A 20832-nucleotide genomic window follows, 5' to 3' on the forward strand; every position below is an offset into this window, starting at 1 on the left:
AATATACCTTCAAAAGTTTGCCTTTTGTCTTTCAAGATGAAAAGAAAGTCATAGCGCTGTGGAATGACATAAGGGTGAGTAAATGATGGCAGAATTTTCATTTTAGTCAAACCTTTTTTTTTTTTTTACTTCAAAAGAGCAAAGAGTGGTTTGTCAAGACTGCAGGAAAAGATCATCATCAAACTCCAGAGCACAGTGTCAGCGCTAACTGTGGATGAATGTATGTTTGCACAATCTAATGCAGCGGTGCAGAGGTGAATGGGCCAGGCTTTTAATGTTCCACTGTTTATTTACTTAGACTTGTGCTTGGCAGAGAAACACACAGCGCACTGCAGAACTCCCCCACAGGCCGAGCACTGATCCTAGGGCAGTGTGTGAGATCATAGTGTCCCTTGTAAAATCTCCCCGCTGCGCAGGGGTGGGAGACCCCATCCCCGCAACATGACATCACTTAAAGCAGATTGCCACCATCCTGTTCCATGTATACAGCCAGAGCTGTTTCTGGTACAAAATGTTGTTTACAGCAATGCTGTGTGTAATGCTTTTATATACTGGCAAGTGCGCTTTTTTTCCTAGCAAGAGAAAAAACATATCACCGGGGTAAGCATCAAGTGCTTCAAAAGCTAAAGGGTTTCCTTCCCGGAGGAAAATTTATAGCTAAAAACACTTCATGTGGTTCTCAGCTGGTTTTGAGAACACCTTTTAATGTTTTGCCAACAAATTTAATTCAATAAATTACATTTAATGTTGACATGTACGGGTGGCAAACTAACACACTTATTTCCATACTAAAAAAAAAACAGCGGAGACAATTTGTGAATGGTCACATATCTGATTAAATATTTACTTTTTTGTTGTGTAATAACTTGTAGCATGACAAATATCCATTTATAGTCCATGTATTGTTTACATTATAGATTAGCTTATGCATATATTTATTTATATACAGTTTTGTTTTTTTATTTTTTATTTTTTTTTATTTCCCAAATGATGTTAAACAGAGCAAAGAATTTTTCACAGTATGTCTGATAATATTTTTTCTTCTGGAGAAAGTCTTATTTGTTTTATTTCGTCAAGAATAAAAGCAGTTTTTTTTTTTAACCATTTTAAGGTCAATATTATTAGCCTCTTTAAGCTATATTTTAATTCAATAGTCTACAGAACAAACCATCGTTATACAATAACCTGCCTAATTACCTAAATCTGCCTAAGTAACCTAATTAACCTAGTTAAGCCTTTAAATGTCACTTTAAGCTGTATAGAAGTGTCTTGAAAAATATCCTAGTCAAATATTATTTACTGTCATCATAGTAAAGAGAAAATAAATCAGTCATTAGAAATGACTTATTAAAACTATTATGATTAGAAATGTGTTGGAAAAAATCTTCTCTCCTTTAAACAGAAATTGGGGGGGAAAATAAGCAGGGGGTCTAATAATTCAAAAGGGCTAATAATTCTGATTTCAACTGTATCTATATATTTATAGATGCTTATAAAGATGCTAAAGTTTGTATTATATTAGGATATAAAATGTTAACAGTAATTGTCTCATTTTAAAAACTGTACATTCCCAGAGGCTATAGGTGAGATTTCAACAATGCTTCCTTTCATTCGTACAATACACAGCTAAATTTGATATATCTGATTAAATATTTGACATTTTCTTCTAATTAACACTGATGGAAACCTAGAAAATATTATATTTACTGGCATCATATTTAGAAGGGTATGGACAATTTCCACCTGCTTAAACCATTTAAAATCTGTTGAACTGACATTAACAATGTGCACTTAAACCAGCCTAAACTAATTTGTTGGTCCCAGCTTAGAGAGTTTATTGGCTGATTTTAGAGGGGCATGGACCACCTAAGCCAGCAATGATACGCCAACAATCTAATTTCTAAGACCATTTTTTATAATGCAGATTAATATAAAGGGTTAAACCACGTAAACCAGCAAAGATACGCCAACAATCTAATTTCTAAGATCGTTTTTTGTAACGCAGATTAATATAAAGGGTTAAACCACCTAAACCAGCAAAGATACGCCAACAATCTAATTTCTAAGATCGTTTTTTGTAACGCAGATTAATATAAAGGGTTAAACCACCTAAACCAGCAAAGATACGCCAACAATCTAATTTATCTCATTTATAAGACCATTTTTTAAATTGCAGATTACAATAAGGGTTTAAACCACCTAAACCAGCAAAGATACGCCAACAATCTAATTTCTAAGACAATTTTTTATAACGCAGATTATAGAAAGGGTTAAACAACCTAAACTAGCAAAGATACGCCAACAATCTAATTTCTAGGACCGTTTTTTATAACGCAGATTAATATAAAGAGTTAAACCACCTAAACCAGCAAAGATACGCCAGCAATCTAATTTCTAGGACCGTTTTATTATAACGCAGATTAAAATAAAGGGTTAAACTAATTTGCTGGTTGCAGCTTGTTCAGACAAATTTTCCAGATTATTTTAGAGGGGTTTTGTTGAAACTAGCATAAACCAGCCAAGACCAGTCAGTTATCTCATTTTCAAGATCAAATTTGTTGAACAAAGACTTAAAAAAATATACACTTAAACCTAGGCTGGTAAATCCGACTGTTCTGTTAGCTGTTTTTAGAGTTTTTTATGATGCTTTTGGCATCAGCCTTAAAACAGTGCTGTGTTGCCAGCATGGTCAAACCAGCAGTAAATTTTTTCCAATCATAGTAAGTAAGTAATGTGTATTTATATAGTGCATTTATTGTATATGGCCATATACCCAAAGTGCTTCAGAATTAAGAGGGGGATCTCTCCACACCACCACCAGTGTGCAGCATCCACATGGATGATGTGACGGCAGCCACAGGACAACAGCTCTAGATGGAGTGGAGACAGGCCCGGATTGGCTAATCGGGAGGACCGGGAGAGTTCCCAGTGGGCCGGTCCATTTTTTAGCCGCGATGGCCAGTGTTTCTAGCTGCTTGCAATCTCAGCAGTCGCACTTTTTTTTCATTAATTTATTTATTTGATCATAGCCTCACTCTTTTATTCATTATTTTGCCAGGACACCAGGGTTACACCCCTACTCTTTACAAGGAGTGCCATGGGATTTTTAATGACCACAGAGAGTCAGGACCTGAGTTTAATGTCTTATCCGAAAGATGGTGCTTACTGACAGTATTGTGTCCCCTTCACTATTTTGGGACATTAGGTTGAGTGCCCCCTGCTGACCTCAGCAACACCATTTCCAACAGCAACCCAAGCCATCTCTCATCCAGGTACTGACCAGGCTCAACCCTGCTCAGCTTTAGTGAGTAACCGGTCTTGGGCTGCAGGGTGATATGCCTGTGTAATCATAATCATACATAATAAAAATGTATTCTTAAACCAGCCTAAATAATCTGCTGACTCCAGTATGTCACACTGCACTGTTGGCTGATTTTAGAAGGGTTTTGGTTAATTAAACCAGCTTAAATCACTTAAGACCAGCAACCATCTTATGCTAGTTAAAGCTATCACTTCAAAAAAGAATAAATTTAAATGTTTGAGTTTATATTATTGGTCTAATAATATGAGCTTCAGAAAAGCCAAAAGGACCATTAGTTACCTCCAGAATGTAAAAAATAAATTAAATAAATAAACGGTATGTTTACAAGACAATAACACACTAAAATAAATAACTCAGACAACTAAAAATGCTGTTTTGCATGACAGGAACATAGTTGTCAATGTCTGTTTTTAAGAAACACTATACACACATACAGTTTTATAGTCTTTGCGTTATTGTTTTGATTATCAAGTAAATTGCATGACATGCCTATAGACTAAACATGCCACTATTTCCAAAGAATTTTGTAAAATTCTGGTCAAATTTCTGTCCTAAAACCATTTAGATACACCAAGAAGACTTCATTTGTAATCTTTCCTTCCGGTGGGATGTGAAGCTCCTCATTTATCAAACACATAACTTCATCCGGAAACATCTTGTCATGCCGGCAATGTTATAACCAAGAGCAGAGCTTTGCCACAGGCTACATAAACACTTGAGCCATTTTATGTGACCAGCACACAGTAAGAGAAGAGTGTTGGTCCTGCGACTGCCAACTCATAAAATTGACATGTCTGTAAATCCAAGCTTTTATTGACACAGTTCTGTGTGCTGGAAAGCTTTTGTTTGTCCGTTTCAGGTCTGTTATTATTCAGGGCTTTAAACGTGAACTCTTTGCTCCGCCGATGTCTTTTTGGATACACAATGGACTTAATAAAATGGTTTTAAACTTAGTGACTTCAGGGAGTTTGCTGGAAAACAGATTTTTAAAAATTCTGAACTGAAATGATTGTGGGAGGATATTATGTGTGTGCATGAGGAACATAAAGATGCCAAGCACTAAATATTTAGTGTAGTGGACACCAAACATAACTGATAACCACAAAAATATGCAACTAAATACTTTTGTGTATAATACAATATACATTTTTTCTAGATATTAGACATTTATGAAAGTGTGTAAACTATAGTATTTCTTATAAATCATAATGTTTTAAGAGATGCAACCTATGAATTACAACAGAAATAGCTTTTTCATTAAATAAATATACCATTTAAAATGGAGATTTTCCAGAGCTACTGAATTGTAAGCACTACAGCTGAAATTTTAAATGAATGTTATGTCATATCTCAAATATAGAAATAATATAAACATTCATTTATTTTCTTTTCACCTTAGTACCTTTATTAATCTGGGGTCCCCACAGCGGAATGAACCGGCTACTTTTCCAGCATTTGTTTTATGCAGCCGACGCCCTTCCAGCTGCAACCCATCAGTGGGAAACATCATTACACACTCATTCACACACATACATTACGGCCAATTGCATGTTTATGGACTTGTAGGGGAAACTGGAGCACCCGGAGAAAACCCACGCGAACACGGGAAGAACATGCAAACTCAACACTGAAATGCCAACTGACCTGGCCGGGACTTGAAAAACAGTGACCTTCTTGCTGTGAGGCGATTGTGTTACTTACTGAGTCACCGTCATGCCCTAAATTAAATTAAATCAAAATAAAAGTTGCAAAAAGTTCACAAAAAGACATTATATTAATTTTCGGAGCAATTAGAGATTATATTGAAACCAAATTTGGTAAAATAAAATAAAAATAAAAAACTAAATTCATTTAAAATAATGTTGCAAAAAGCCTAACAGTCAATAAAGTCCACAAAAAGACATTAATTATCAAAGCGATTGAGATTATATTAAAACCAAATTTGGTAAAAATTTTATAAAATAAAATAAAACTTAATTTAGTTTAATTTAATTGTATTTAATAAAAAATGTAATAAAGTTGCAAAAAACACCAAAAATTCACCAAAACACATTATATTAATTATTGTAAAATTTGAGATTATTTTAAATCATATTTGGCAAAAATTGAAATTAATTTAATTTATTTAAACTATTTCAAAAATTAAGTTGCAAAGAGCACCACAAATATTAAAGTAAAAATAATAAAATAATAAAAAAAATTATTATTACATATTACATATAACATATTACATTATTTATTAAATTAAATTAAACTAAATTAAAAAAAATAAAATAAAGTTGCAAGAAGCCCCATAATCATTAAAGCCATTACTTCACAAAAAGGCATTACCTTAATTATAATAGCAATTAGAGATTATATTAAAATTATAATACCATATTATATTAACATGTATACCATATTTCGTTTTAATTTCATTTAATAATTAAATTTAATTTAATTTAAAAATTACATAAAGTTGCAAAAAGCACCACAAATATTGAAGTTCACAAAAACACATTACATTAATTACTATAGCAGTTAGAATTCATTTTAAACCCATATTTGGCAAAAAGTTTGTAAAATAAATAAAATAAAATTATAGTTAAAAAATAAATAAAAGTGAAATAAAGTTGCATAAAGTGCCCACAATCATTAAAGTTTACAAAAAGGCAAAACTTTAATAATAATAGCAATTAGAGATAATATTAAACCATATTTGGTCAAAAGTTTTTAAAATTAAAATAAATTCAATTACAGTTTGCTAAAAGCCCCCAAGTTCACAAAATCACATTTCAAGAATTATCATAGCAATTAGTGATTATATTAAAACCATATTTTAAAAATGTAATTAAATTAAATTAAAAAATAAAGTTGCAAAAAGCATATAAATATTAAAGTTTACAAAAACACATATTATCATAGCAATTGGAAATAATTTAAAAACCATGTTTGTAAAAATTAAATAAAAAATTGTTAAATTAAATTTGATAACAATAATAATAATAATAATAATAATAATAATAATAATAATAATAATAACAAAGTTGTAAAAATCACCACAAATATTAAAATTCGCAAAAAAATTACATAAATTAGCACAGCAACTAGTGATCATATTAAAACCATATTTAGTAAAAAAAAAATGAATTGAAATAAAACTACATTTTATTTATTTTAAAAAATAAAAAAGGAATAATAAATAAATAAAACAAAATCAAGCTCTCCAATCATTACATTACATCCTCAAAAAGACACTGAACACCGTGCCATATGCTCTCAAGCTGCATCCCTGCTTCCAGAGGTCAGTGGAGCTTTACAGCTAAACTGCTGCTAATGGCTGCTGCACTAAGCAATGCAATTGGCCCAAGGGCACGTCATTCAGATCATCAGCCTGTTGATGGAGCCAGCGAGCTGCTTTCTGTCCCTCTCAGACTGCACATTACTCATTCAGTCAAAGATGCTCTCTCCTTTTTACAAGTCCTTTCTTGACCTCTAAGTGCCCATTTGTTTGTATATTTGCATCTAGTTTACCTACATCGCTGACAACACCTGAAGAATCACAATGCTAGGAGCCTTCAGCATGTAAAGTGACTTCAATTGGGCCGGTCTCCTGTTTTCTCACCCCTCACTCCAGTTAATGAGACTTGCCAGGAGGGCATCCTGCTGTTCGGGGCAGAGAAGAGGAGTAGCAATCACTGATCGACCTGGCTGGAACTCTGGAATGCCAATTCCTCATACCAAACCCACCAGGAGCCCCCAGGCACTTGCCAAAAACCCTGAGATAAGCCACACCACCAGCCTGTGGGAACTCAATCACCTCTGCCAGCATTGGGAACTACATCACCACCCTATCAGCCCATCCAAGGAGATTCCGTTCACTTTTGTTTGCACATGCTCAATATATCATACCTATATATCAAATAATTCCCTACAAAATCATCCTAATTAATGATCTTTTTTTGGCTTAGTTGCCTTTTTTAATCTGGGGTTGCCACAGTTGCAACCCATTTTTGGGAAACATCCATACACGCTCATTCACACTCATACACTACGGACAACTTAGCCAACCCAATATACCTGTACTACATGTCTTTGGACTCTGGGGGAAACTGGAGCACCTGGAGGAAACCCACGTAACGCGGTGAGAACATGCTAACTCCACACAGAAACAACATGATGTGATTTTGTGAATCTATTTCTACGCAATGCAAATGATGCTGTGGGCCAAGTGCATTTTGTTGTGGTATTAAGTATTGTAAATGTTTTAATATGTATTATTATCGATAATATGATGAATTATATAGAATTAATTAGATATGTAAATGTAGTATCTAACATAGTATGCGATTTCAGATGTAGCAATATAATATTAAAAGTATTCCCGTAAGTAATGACCACATGTTTTTAACTAGTGATGTACACTAAATGCTGTGTAATCTAATTTGCTGATCCCATTTTCGATTAAAAGATTTGCTCCAATTCAATTTAAATTACACCTTTTTAACTGAACAATTGTTTTTTACATATCTGTCCCAACATTAGGTTAGAACAACCCAGTGTTTTTTTTTTTTTTAGAGTGTGTGAATTCATCAAAGTAGACCAGACAAAGTACACATTCAAAACAGCGAAGAACAACCAAAAGCATTTTAGACTTCGACGTCTATTTAAAATAATTGTTAATGGCTACAGCATGAAAACAGCCATAAAAACCAAAGAATGAAGTTGTGTACATCTGCTACAAGATCCAACAATTTTCTTTTGGCACAAAAATGTAATACTTGCCAAAACAAATTAAATGATGTGTATAACATAGTTTGTCAGACAATAATATTTACAATTAAACCCAATGAAAATGATTGACAGTGATTGATCCAGCTTGCATACATAAATGTGTTTTCAGCTTTGCGAATTTAAAACAATCATAAAAAGTTGATCTACATTAATGACAAAAGTTCAAATAAGCAAGAAAGAGAAAAAAATTTTGGTATAAAAATTGTCCAACAGTTGGCTCCTTGACTATGGAACTCGCTTCCCCTGGTTCTAAGGAGCAGTGATAATCTTCACACTTTAAAACGACCTTGGGTGCCCAGAATGGCAGCATTTAAAAATAAAAGGAATTATTATTATTTTTTTTTTTTAATTACCCATTAATTATCTTTTAATTTCCCTTGAGTGGTTTAAAATGTTTAACAAAGTTTTTTTATTCTTTTGAACACAAAATAAAATATTTTGAAGAATGTTGGAAACTGACAGTCATTGACATAGATACAGCGGGAAAAATTTAACAAGTCACAATTTTTCTCAGAAAACATATTCCTAAAGTTGGCGTTGACTTGACATTTTCCCCAGATGTTGGTAACAACCAAAGAAATCCATATATACAAAGAAAACAAATCTAATTAGTTTATAAATTAAGTTATGAGTAATAAAAAGTATTAAACACATGAAAAAAGGAGTTGTAGAAAGGCAGTGAAAGCCCAGGCATCAGCTGCAATCTCTATAGTTCTTCAGCAACCTTCTGCCCTTCATCATAGTAAATGAATATTAGCTGCTTCTACATTATCAGGATGATGAAGATAAAACCAGGGTGGACATTTCAGCAAGACAATGATCTAAAACACAGCCAAGGACACTCTCAAATGCTTTCAGAAAAAGAAAATCAAGCTGTAGAATGGCCCAGTCGAACACCTGACTTGAATCCAATATGAAATACGAATTAAAGATCAGATTTGATAGACAAAAGCACACACAACCAACAAGATTTGACCACTCTGTTAAACTCACACCTGAGAAATTCCTATTACTCCATATGAGAGGAGTCTTTAAGCTGCCATCACCAAAAAAGTCTTTTATATAAAGTATTAAACACGTTTTAGTAGTTCAGTATTTTCTCCTTACGTCATTTCATTGTTATTTCACATAATTTTTCATATTTTTATTTTGTTTTGTTTTATATTTATGCTTGTATTATTTGGGTTTTTACCAATTCCATGTCAATAGCTCCTTTAGAAATATTATTACCAGGAAAAAAACAAGACGTGTTCAATACTTATTATATACGCTGTAACCACTGTGGATATCAGTGGCAAACAATCTTATAAACAATCTTCTTTTGAGAGAACCAATAAATAAATCATGAAAGTTTGGAACAAGTGAAGGGTGAGTAAATGATGACAGAATTAAATTTTGGCCAAAATCAGTCGACATCTCTGACTTTCAATTTTAAGTTCCTCAAACCTGTGCGTCTCTGTTTTGAAGGAGATCCCATGAACTGGATGTCTTTGCTTCGCCTTCCACGTGTTTTCTAGAGTATCACGGTGAACATGTGCTCTGTCTGTCCTGTTGAAGGAAGCACAAGGCAGATTTATCGAGTGACCCGTCGCCGTAACTGACCATGTAACGGCCTCTCTCTCTAACCAATATCTTTTAACAAGATTCATAGACATTTAACCAGTCCCTTGTTATGAAACCTTACCCATTATTGAGAGCTTGTTTAGGGGTTTTATTAAGAATAATGAAAAGATGTTTCACTACTGTTCTGGTATTTTTATGATTTTATTTTTATGGGTGCTCAAAATTTTTTCCCCCCTCTCTCTCTTTCTTTGCCTGGGTTAACATTCCCTTTACTGCCTCTTTTCCGGAGTTTGGCTGGAAATGCTCTGTTTCCCCAAAGGCTTTTATTGCCCCCTAACACTGTGTTGGGACACAGAATCCTCCACAGACCTCAGAAAGAGGGAGCAGGAGAGGAGGGGGTCGGTTTGAGATGTCAAAAGGATGTGGTTAAACTCACCACATGATTCTCTCTGGCTCACATTTACTCCTAAACTCCAGCACAATGCCATGCGGAACATTTCCCGTGGATCTCAGTCCTTTAACTGCTCAGTCACATATGCAGGAGGACTTTAAATTTAGCTCTTCAAAACATCTGTCCTAAACATCCAAGGCAAGGGTGCTGATTGATTCTAACTGCTTATTACGAGAGTGAGACAAAGACACCAATGACTGACAAGCTAAATTGTATCCATATTTCTATATTTGGGAAATGTTTTTATTCATTCATTCATTCATTTATTCATTCATTTATTCATTCATTTATTCATTTTCCTTCAGCTTAGTTCCTAATTTATCAGGGGTCACCACAGCAGGATTGAACCCATTTGATTAATTGATATTTACATTTGTTAATTTAGCAGACAGCTTTATCCAAAGCAACTTATAAAAGAAATCCCCAGAGAGCAGAAATAATTTGATGACATGACAATTTGAAGTTAGTTTAGCTGAGATTGGAAAGAGTGTCACTTACAGGTGGTTTGCCATGCCCACTCACCTGCGTAAATATACTTTTTCCTATCTATGCTAAACTAAATAACTGCACAATGTTTTCTCTGTAACAGATTGTTTATAAGAAAGTATCTGGTACATAAAGAAAAGAAAGATTGTGTCAAAAGCTCCTTGCCCGCCCTATCTTTAAACATCCAAAACATTTCCAAAACGACTTTACAGATTAATTCTAAAAAGCGCTGTTCACACAGGCAAGGACAATCTGGCTGCACTTGTATTTGCAAACATAGAGGGGGCGAGCTTTTGTTGATGGTTTCACTTTTATTTAAAGCGTTAGCATTCATGCAGCAGATTATGGTCCCAGAGACATCCAAAGGCAGAAGCGCAGAAGATGTTTACACATTTGACTACATTACAAATTCTGTGGATGGATAAGTATTGTGAACAACTTTGATGAAAACATATGGAGGAACACTTTCGCATGTCGAGAGTACATAATATGTGTTTGTGCTGGTGCTCACCGCAGCACTTCTTCACGTGCACACGCATCAAGCAATTGAAGCAGTGCTTGAAGGTAAGCAAACAGCGGTTTATCATAAGAATTTATCTATCATTTTTTCGACAGTTGGCATTAAGAAGAAACAGAAATGTTATCTGACTAACATCTAGCAGCTAAAAGTGGAAAAATATTCCAATTCTTTAATATTTATAGTCAGCGCGGATGTAAATGCGTTTGAATGTTTTGATTGGCTACAGTAGATGTTCTAAACATGAACGCAACCTTTCCAGCAATTTTCCTTCTGCGTTCACACAGAGCAGCATTCCAGCAAATTACCAGTTATGTTACAACTTCTTTTTCTGGAAAATTTCTGGAACGAATTTACCAGTATTTTAAAAAAGGGCCCATTCACACATGATCCCATTTCGGAAAATTGCAGATAATTAAAAAAATGTGAAAGGGGCTAAAGAGAGATTGAAGAAAAATTGGTGGTTTGTCAAGCTCACTCACTCAAACACTCACTCAAATGTTGTCTTTTAAAAACGTGGAGTGTTTATAAGAAAGTGTTTGGTGCATATGGAGAAGAAAGAGTGTGCATTCTACTGATTGTTTGTCCAGCCCATGTATAATTGCACAATGTTTTATAAAAAAAAATAAAGTGTTTATAAGACAGTGTCTAGTGCATATGAGGAGGAAAGGGTGTCTCTTACATCTGGTTTGTCAAGCCCCCTCACCTGTGTGATGCACACTCAGAATTCCACTTTTTTTCCTCAAAATGTGGAGTGTTTATAAGAAACTCTCTGGTAAATATGGATTTGCTATTTGGGCTTATTGGGACCTAATATGATGATATGATGTACTTTTAGAGAAAAAATATGTCCATATATGAGAACTTGAGGTCCAAATTTACATAAAAACTTTTTTACTGAATGTTTTTAATGTAATGTTTTTAAATTATTTAACATGTATTGATTATCAGAGAGTAAAAACAACATTTTTCCCATTTTGCACAGTTAAAATAGAGTTTGGGACATTTCATATGCTTCAAAACAGTTGCAGGATGACACTGTATGTCTGTAACAAAATATAAAACATTCAAAGTATTTTAAATAGCCACTTAAAAGCTAAAATGTGCCGTCCACGTTCATGGCCACTAAGCCCTAGGAGGTTAAGGATAGCAATAATAGTGCCATGGTACATGTTTAAAATAACACATTATTACTACACCATTTATTCAATGCGGTATTTTTTAGGGTATTTAAAAAAATATAACTGCATAGTTTCCAAAAATACCATGATATTTCTAACATCCCATAGTCTTGGCAACTGATACATTCATTTCAGTTATGATCCTCATCCTCAGCATCAGTCACACTTATCATTTAGGTTGTCTCAACTCCTGATGGATCAAATCAAGCCCCGCCCTGCATTTTTACTAAACAAGAAAAACAAAACAAGTTAAAAAGTTAGTAAAAACTGTCCTTCAAATCAATTTCAATGATGATGTGGCTATTATTTAGTACAATAAACAAGAGCACTGGTTCACCACTTGACGTCTCTTTCATAACCAGTTCAACTTTGCGACCACAATTGACTTCATGTGAAGAATTGTTTAACCTGACCACTGTTCATCTGAACAATCACAATCTGGTGGCCTGAAAACGTAAATGAATTGAATTTGGCGCACTGTCCTTGCAATCCTAGAAGGCTGAAGGCAAATTCCAGGTCTTAATTTGGACTTGCGTTTCCAAACCCTTATGAAAGAGACAAAGGGCCAATTTGCAAAGGCATCTGGTTCCCCCTGACAGCATAGACTTGCCCTCCTCCCTGTCGCCCTCTGTCTCTGTGTCTCTCTCTCTGTCTGTGTGTCTCTCTTTCTCTCCTGCCCCCAGTCCGTCCTCGTCTGTTTATCATAGAATCTTGAAAACAGAATCAAACATGAAAGGAAGAGTGCAGGCTCGAGCTCTTTAAAATTGGCTGGAAATGTGACATCTCTGGAAGCGTTTAGCCTGTCATTTCTGCCTGTGCTCTTCAAAGAGGAGCTGGAGGAATGAATTAATGTTGCTCCTGTAACTAACATCCTTCCTTTTCCTCTAATGCCCTCTCCATATTGAAGATTATGATAGTGCATGTGCATGTGTGTGTGTATGGAATCTTGATCTTTATGAGGAGGTTGAAAGAAAGCATTTTGCAATATTTGCAGTTACTAATTTAAGCCTAATTGAAATCATAATGCAGTTATGATATGATTTCAGATGAACGTTACAATGCAGTAGTACCACAAAGAACACACCACTGTTCCAAAACAAGTGTCTTATAATATCCAAGGCTGCATTTATAAAATTAAAAATGCAGTAAAAATGGTAAAATATTATTACAATTTAAATATTTTCCTATTTTTTTTATTTATTCCTGTGATTGAAAGCTGATTTCTCTGCAACATTACTTCAGTGTCAAGTGATACTTCAAAAATAATTACAATATGCACAATTTAGTGCTTCTATTACATTGTAAAAGACAAAAAGTTAAGGTAACTCAAATGGTTTGTTGCAATCGGTTTCCTAAAACGGTTTAAGTTCAAAAACTAATCTAATGAGTACTGTAAACTTACTCCATTTGAGTAAATGAAGCAATTTGAGCACAGAAAAACCCAATAAATGAAGAGAACTCAACCCAACTGAGTACTGTAAAACTCAATAAGTTAAGGCAACTCAAACCGTTTGAGCAAACCGATTGTAACAAACCATTTGAGTTGAAAATTAATCTATATTTAATTAACTCATTACCTTCAACACTGAGTTCAAAACTCTTTTCAAATGAGTGGAGTCAACTTTCAGTAACTTTTGAGGTAACTACTACACTCATTTCATTTGATAAAACAGACTGTTGGGTTTTTACGGTGTACTAAATAAAAAGTATACAGTTAAAAAAATTTAACTGCTAACGATGCGCCTTAACACACCTCTATTTTAGACCAGCGCGCCCATGAGTCCACAAAGTAGCACAAATAGATTTGCTATTTAAACAACGTGATGCAAAATGTGAAAATTAGGGTTGAGTTGGTCTGAAAATAGCAACAAATCACGCCAAAAAAGGCATGATTGTGCGGGTGCATGACAAGTCCTAGAGTGTTAAATGAAAGTGACATACGCATGGTGCGTATGGAAATGAAACAGTGTGTCTCTTAAATGTGGTTTGTTAAGCCCACTTCAGAATTGTACAGTGGTTATCGGAGAGTTTCTGGCGCAAGATTTAATAATTTAACCTATTTAAAGTTGTTTCTCAAATTCATATGAGGAAAAAGCTGTAAGAAACTAATCGAAAACTAAAACATTATTCATATACTGAATAAAAATCTATTAAATCTTGCTAATTCAGCAGGCGGCACCTATACAGCTGCAGAAATAACAGTGTTGCCTTGATTGCTGCAGTAAACAAAGCAGCATGATGTCAAATCTAGCAGAACTTTATTGATTTCGTAAACGCAGATTAATTTCAGGCAAACTTTAGCATACAACTATATATTACATAGTCAAAAATTATATCAAACTTAAGACCTTGCAAAATAGCATCTAAGACTTTTTAATACTTTTTAAGGGACATAAATTTCTCTACACTGATTTATCAACTTTAAATAATTTTAAGACCCTGTGGACACCCTGAATTTAAATGTTTTTCTATTTTTAAACTTTATACCTTTGATTAAAAGATGATTTTTGGGCATCATTATTCCATACTTCAGTGTCATGTTCAAAACTAATTACAATGCTGATTTGGTGTTTTTTTTTTTTTTTTTTTACTAAATAAATAAATAAAGTACATAGTTCAAAAAATAATTTAACCTAGAACAAGGTGTTTCTCAAATTCATATGAGAAAAAGCCCTGCTTTTAAAATCAGTTATTCAAATTATTCATTATTTTGGTGTGTTCCTCATACAAATAAAAACACACAGGTTTGTAAATGTGAAATAATGTGAAAGTTGTTTAGTCAATGCTAGGTTCTGAGAATGTTCTAATATGATTGCAAGACACTAAATATTAAATATTTTAAATCAGAATAAATACAGGAAGGTGACGCAGTGGCGCAGTAGGTAGTGCTGTTGCCTCACAGCAAGAAGGTCGCTGGTTCGAGCCTCGGCTGGGTCAGTTGGCATTTCTGTGTGGAGTTTGCATGTTCTCCCTGTGTTCGTGTGGGTTTCCTCTGGGTACTCCAGTTTCCCCCACAGTCCAAAGACATGTGGTATAGGTGAATTGGTTAGGCTAAATTGTCCGTAGTGTATGAGTGTGAATGAGTGTGTGTGTGTGGATGTTTCCCAGAAATGGGTTGCGGCTGGAAGGGCATCCGCTGCGTAAAAATGTGCTGGATAAGTTGACGGTTCATTCCAATGTGGCAACCCTGGATTAATAAAGGGACTAGGCCGACAAGAAAATGAATGAATGAATAAATAAATAGAGGAATCAGAGAGTGAAATTCATTACCTTTTCAGACCTTTTTTTAAGACTCTTTCCATATATTTTAAGACTTTATAACCACTTTAGGTATTAACTAGAAACACTGGCAAAATTTTTACTTACAGTAAATTAGCTAAATATTAACGTAAGAAACTAAGTGAAAACTAAAATATTATTCATATTCTGAATAGAAATCTATTAAATGTAGCTAATTCAGCAGGTTTGCACCTATAGAGCTGCAGAAATAAATGGTGTTGCCTGTAGTTACTGCAGTAAACAAAGCGGCATAATGCCAAATCTAGCAGGATTTTATTAATTTCATAAACTAGATGTTAATAAAAATAACTAAATAGGCAATGTCCCAATGCTATTTCAGCAGCATTAAATAAACATGGTAATATAATGGATTTGATAGAGTGAATTAGACTCCATACTGTTATAAATTTATTTTTCAAAAGTTTCAACAATCACATATAATTTTGATTGATTTTTTTTTGATTGAAGTTTTAATTGGATTTTTTGTTTTGATACAATCAAAAGTTTTATTACAGTATTTATTAAATAAATCTCATTTTACAATAATTATTTGACATTTCTTTGACTGAAAATAATTTCTAGAATTGTGTTAATAACAACACCTAAATAGGCAATGCCCCAACGCTATTTCAGCAGCATTAAATAAGCATAGTAATTTATTGAATTTGATTAAATTGAATTGGATTTCATTCTGTTTTAAATGTATTTTCCATAATTGCTCATAATATATAGTTGTTAAAGTTAATAAAATAAATACAACTGTTTTTTTATTAACTCCATTAAACAAAATGATTAAGAATAATTGATTTTAATGAGTTATTATGCATTAAAAAATGAACATTCTTTGAGTGAAAATCAATTATAGACGTTTGTAAAAATAACAATAGCAAAATGGCCAATATGCCAATGCTGTTATATCAGCAGCATTAAATAAACATGGTAATTTATTGAATTTGATAAGATTGAATTAGATTTTACAATGTTTTAAATATATTTTTCATCATTTTTGACAAGATCATATAGCTTTCATTGATTTTCAGTTTTGATTGGATTTGTTGTTTTTATACAATCAAAAGTTTTATTTCAGTATTTATTAAATTAATCCATTTTACAATACTTATTTGACAATTATTTGACTAAAAATCATTTCTAGAATGTGGTTAATAACAATAATAGGCAATGTCCCAGTGCTATTTCAGCAGCATTATATAAAGATTGCATTTCAAACAGCAAAATTGTAAGTCCAAGGCAGTCGAATAAAAGTGAAAAAAAAAAAAATGTAAAAGTCTTTATTAGCATGGCTATTCCATTAAAACTGCAATAATGCAACCCTTCATTAGGGTAAAAGGAGATTATTATCAGATTTCTTAGATTGAATTAGATTATAATTTTCATAACCTGAATTTCATTTTCATAATTTTTCACATTATCACGTAATTTTCATTGATTTCTAGTTTTTGATTGGACATTCAATGTACTGTATTGCAGTAATCATTTAAATTTTAGTCAATTTTACAACACATAAATGGAAAATGATAAATTTTTGGAAACAAGCCAATTAAATTTTTATAAAAATACTTTTTATATATCTGATTTTCTTTTTCAGGTTAAGTAGTAAGTAACAAAAATAATTAAAGTTTTTTTTTTTTGTTAACTATAATAAATAATTTAGTTTGTCTATAGTTATGATCCAAAATGCATATTGCTTAGACATGGGCTGGTATGAGTTAAAGATGGTATGATTACCTTGGATAAAAATATCACGGTTTCACGGTGTTGTGATTCCTGCTCTAAAATATATTACTTTTGTGTGTCTGGGTAAAAATCCAAAACCTCTGTTCCTCTTTAAACACAATATATTTTATTTTCAGAAACATTTAAAATATTTTGGAGCAGTAAACATGTCAGGTGTCAATAACTCAAATGAATCATTGACTTCTGCTCTTCATTTGCTTCAAAAACACTGATTTATTTAATTTAAAATGGCATCTTTGTATATCTTTTCTGTTGGAAATACTGTTGTCCTTAAAACAACAACAAAATTGTACACATATAGGAACGTTATAGCAGAAAATTTTGGCGGTTTTAAAACCCTGACTTTTCCAAACTGTGGTAAACCTTGAAAACGGTCATCATCCCATGCCTAATATTGCTATGTTTCAATTAACTCTGTATCTGAACATGTACAATTAGTTCCTGACCTCCATGTTTCTCATTAAACATCACACTTCATTAAAAAGTACAAAACATCCCAATTAAATAGTTAAATCGTTTTAACAACAAACAACAAGCTGATGTTTTATAAAGCATATAGGTGGTCGATTGTAGCTAGTTCAGAAGCAGTGGCATTTGACCACTCACAGCTGGCCCTAGTTCTCTATCTCTGTCACTCTGTGAGCCAATCAAACGGAGTGGTCAGCGGCCCAGAGGAGCGAAAGTCTGACTCCCAAATCCACTGAACTCAAGGGTCAAGAGGAGTTTATTACACCCAAACCAGGAGATTTCAGCATCCCTCATCTGCCAGCAAACGCAAACCCACCCACTTACATGCACTATTGAACACTCAGAGCCATGCAAACACTCTCTTACAAAGTGCTCCACAAAGGAAAGAATTCTGTTTGCTCACTGCACTCATCCATGTAAAAGCGCCATCTCAACGGCAAAGCTGACCGTCTGTGTGTTTCTCAGCACGTCAAACACACACACACGCACAAACAGACCCCCTTACCGCCACAAAGAGACGTGGCACGACACTTTCCTTTTCACCACAGCATGCAGACTCTCTCTAAACTCCCTCCCTTCCCACCTTTGTATCAGTTGAGCAGCATATGGTTACTGCCATCTGATTCCACAGCTGAAAGTGCCTTTCACTTAAGAACAGTTCAGAAAAAGGTCAGACTTCTGCAAACAGAAATATCAGGCTGGAGAGACACTCTCATTCTTAGGTGATGGGAGACAGGGGAGGGAAAAAAGGCAAAAGAGGAAGATGAAGTTACAGCTGTCTGAGGCTGGGAGATCGTGGCACACTGAGAATTTAATGGAAAAATTGGCTGCAGTCATTGAAAAAAGAAAAATCGACTTGCAGCAATGCATGTCAAGTGCAGCAATGTCTTAAAAAGTAGGACAAAAAGTGAAGAATGTTGTGTATTCGATTTATATATCTATTACAGAATTTGTTTTTCCGTAAATTAAAATCCAAAGCTCTGTCACTTCAAAACATTCATACCCCAAAGATTGTTCTTCTTTTACTTCACATGTAAACACTGATCAGCAATGTTTATAGCATTCATATTTAGTCAAAAATGCAAGCATGCTTGCTTGATGTGTGAGAACCAATGAGCTTTGTTCTTCCAAGTTAAGAGAGACTATAGCCCCTTTCACACAGTGATACCGGTAAATATCCGGAAAATTTCCGGAAAGACTTTACCGGTATATTGAAAAAAGCGCTGTTCACACAGGCGAGGACGTTACAGAAATTTTCCGGAAAAGAGCATTCACACATCCATTCCAAAATACCGGTAAATTCTGACATCATTTACCACAAATGAGCTTTAAATGGCTGCGTTTGTATTTGTAAACATTTGACTAAATTACAAACTCTGTGGATGATCAATATTGTGAACAACTTTCTCAGGATCACTTTCGCATGTCGAGATGTTCATAATATGTGCGTGTGCTGGCGCTCACAGGCTGTTTCACAGGCACACGAACGTAAACAAACAACGGCTTATCATAAGCATCTCATCGATGATTATTTACACAGTTGGCATTAAGAAGAACATATAAACGTGATCTGACTAACTTCTAGCAGCTAAATGTGTCTGGAAAAATATTCAAAGGCTTTTATTCTCACAAACCGCGCGGACGAAAATGCGTCTGACTGTTGTGATTGGCTAAAGCAGACGTCTCACGTCAGCACGTTCTAGACGTGCACGCGCTTATTACGGGAATCTTCCTTCTGCATTCACAGCGCAGCATTCCGGCAAATTGCCGGTAATGTTACAACTTCTCTTTCCGGAAAATAGCCAGAACGAATTTACCGGTATTTTCAAAAAGGACCTGTTTACACATACAACCTTTGTATGTGTGAAAGGGGCTAATGCCTATCGGTAGATCCTAATTAGTAGGGCACGTGCCCCAGTTAATGCTTTGAGATTCGATAATAGTGGTAATCCCAACACTGATGAAAGCAATGTACTTTAATCAAAAAGCAAACAATCCTGTGACCTCACACACTGCTCCTGCTTGACGCTGACATGCTGCTCTGCTCCCGGTGTAAGTCCCGGTTGTGAACATGTATGCTGAAAAAATAGCAACGCCGCTCATGGGTTGTGAAACCGGCGTAACAGTCTTTTATGCAAAGGTGAATGTAAGTGACATAGTGAGCAGATATAATTTAGGGTTTTACTTCACATGTAAACGCTGATCAATGAACAATGTTTACAACATTCATATTTAGTCTTTAAAATTCCATCATGTTTGCTTGACGTGTGAGAACCAATGAGATTTCTGCAAGAGTTTTTTTCTTCCACATTAAGTAAATATTGTTTATCTTCCGTTTGCGTTCACTGATCAATGTTTGTATGTGAATAAAACCCTTCAAAACATTCATACCCCAAAGATTATACTTCTTAAATGACAAGATGAGCTGATATAATTTAGGTTTTTACTTTATGTTTAAACACTGATTAGTGAACAATTTTTACAGCATTCATGTTTAGTCATAAAAACTTAGGCATGCTTGCTTGTTGTGTGAGAACCAATGAGATTCGTTCTTGCAAGTGACACGTTTGAGTTTTTTCACCACAAGTTTTTTCTTTCATATTAAGTAAATATTGTTTATCTTCTGTTTATGTTCACTGATCAATGTTTATTTTCATTTAGGAGATTCATTCTGCTGCCGCGATCCCTGATAAATCAGGGACTAAGCCAAAGGAAAATGAATGAGTGAATTTACTCATTTATTCATGAACCTGAGTTAATCCTCTTGAATCATTTTGATTTTTATTTTGTTTTATTTTATTTTTTTACATTTTGAGGCATCAGCATTTTAGGTGAGACGTTTAATGCTGTGACAAATCTTTTGAGATTCTGTTAATTGTGCATTATTGTGCACTAATCGACTTCATTTTTAAGTACATATAATGCAAATAGTGTGACAATTCTTCAATTAAATTAGTGTATCATACACTAAAGCATAAGTAAATAGTGTTTAGGTTTCTGCCAGTATTAAATGTTCTTGTTTGCTATTGATTGCTGA

At 34.1% G+C, this 20832-nt stretch overlaps 1 long non-coding RNA gene across 10 annotated transcripts in view; it reads right to left on the reverse strand.

Moving 5' to 3' along the window:
* Positions 1–20832, reverse strand: part of LOC147833446 (uncharacterized) — a 165252-nt gene that overhangs the window by 79289 nt on the left and 65131 nt on the right. For 7 of the 10 annotated variants that reach the window (XR_015511967.2, XR_015511952.2, XR_015511953.2 and 4 more), the window contains one exon: positions 7945–9643. This is a non-coding gene — a long non-coding RNA (uncharacterized LOC147833446). Of the gene's footprint in view, positions 1–7944; positions 9644–18198; positions 18307–20832 lie in introns of those variants that run through there. The other 3 variants (XR_015511958.1, XR_015511957.1, XR_015511963.1) reach the window with 2 other exon arrangements.

This window comes from Danio rerio, chromosome 16 (genome assembly GCF_052040795.2).
Source record: "Danio rerio strain M-AB ecotype USA chromosome 16, GRCz13ab, whole genome shotgun sequence".
Lineage (NCBI taxonomy): Eukaryota > Metazoa > Chordata > Actinopteri > Cypriniformes > Danionidae > Danio > Danio rerio.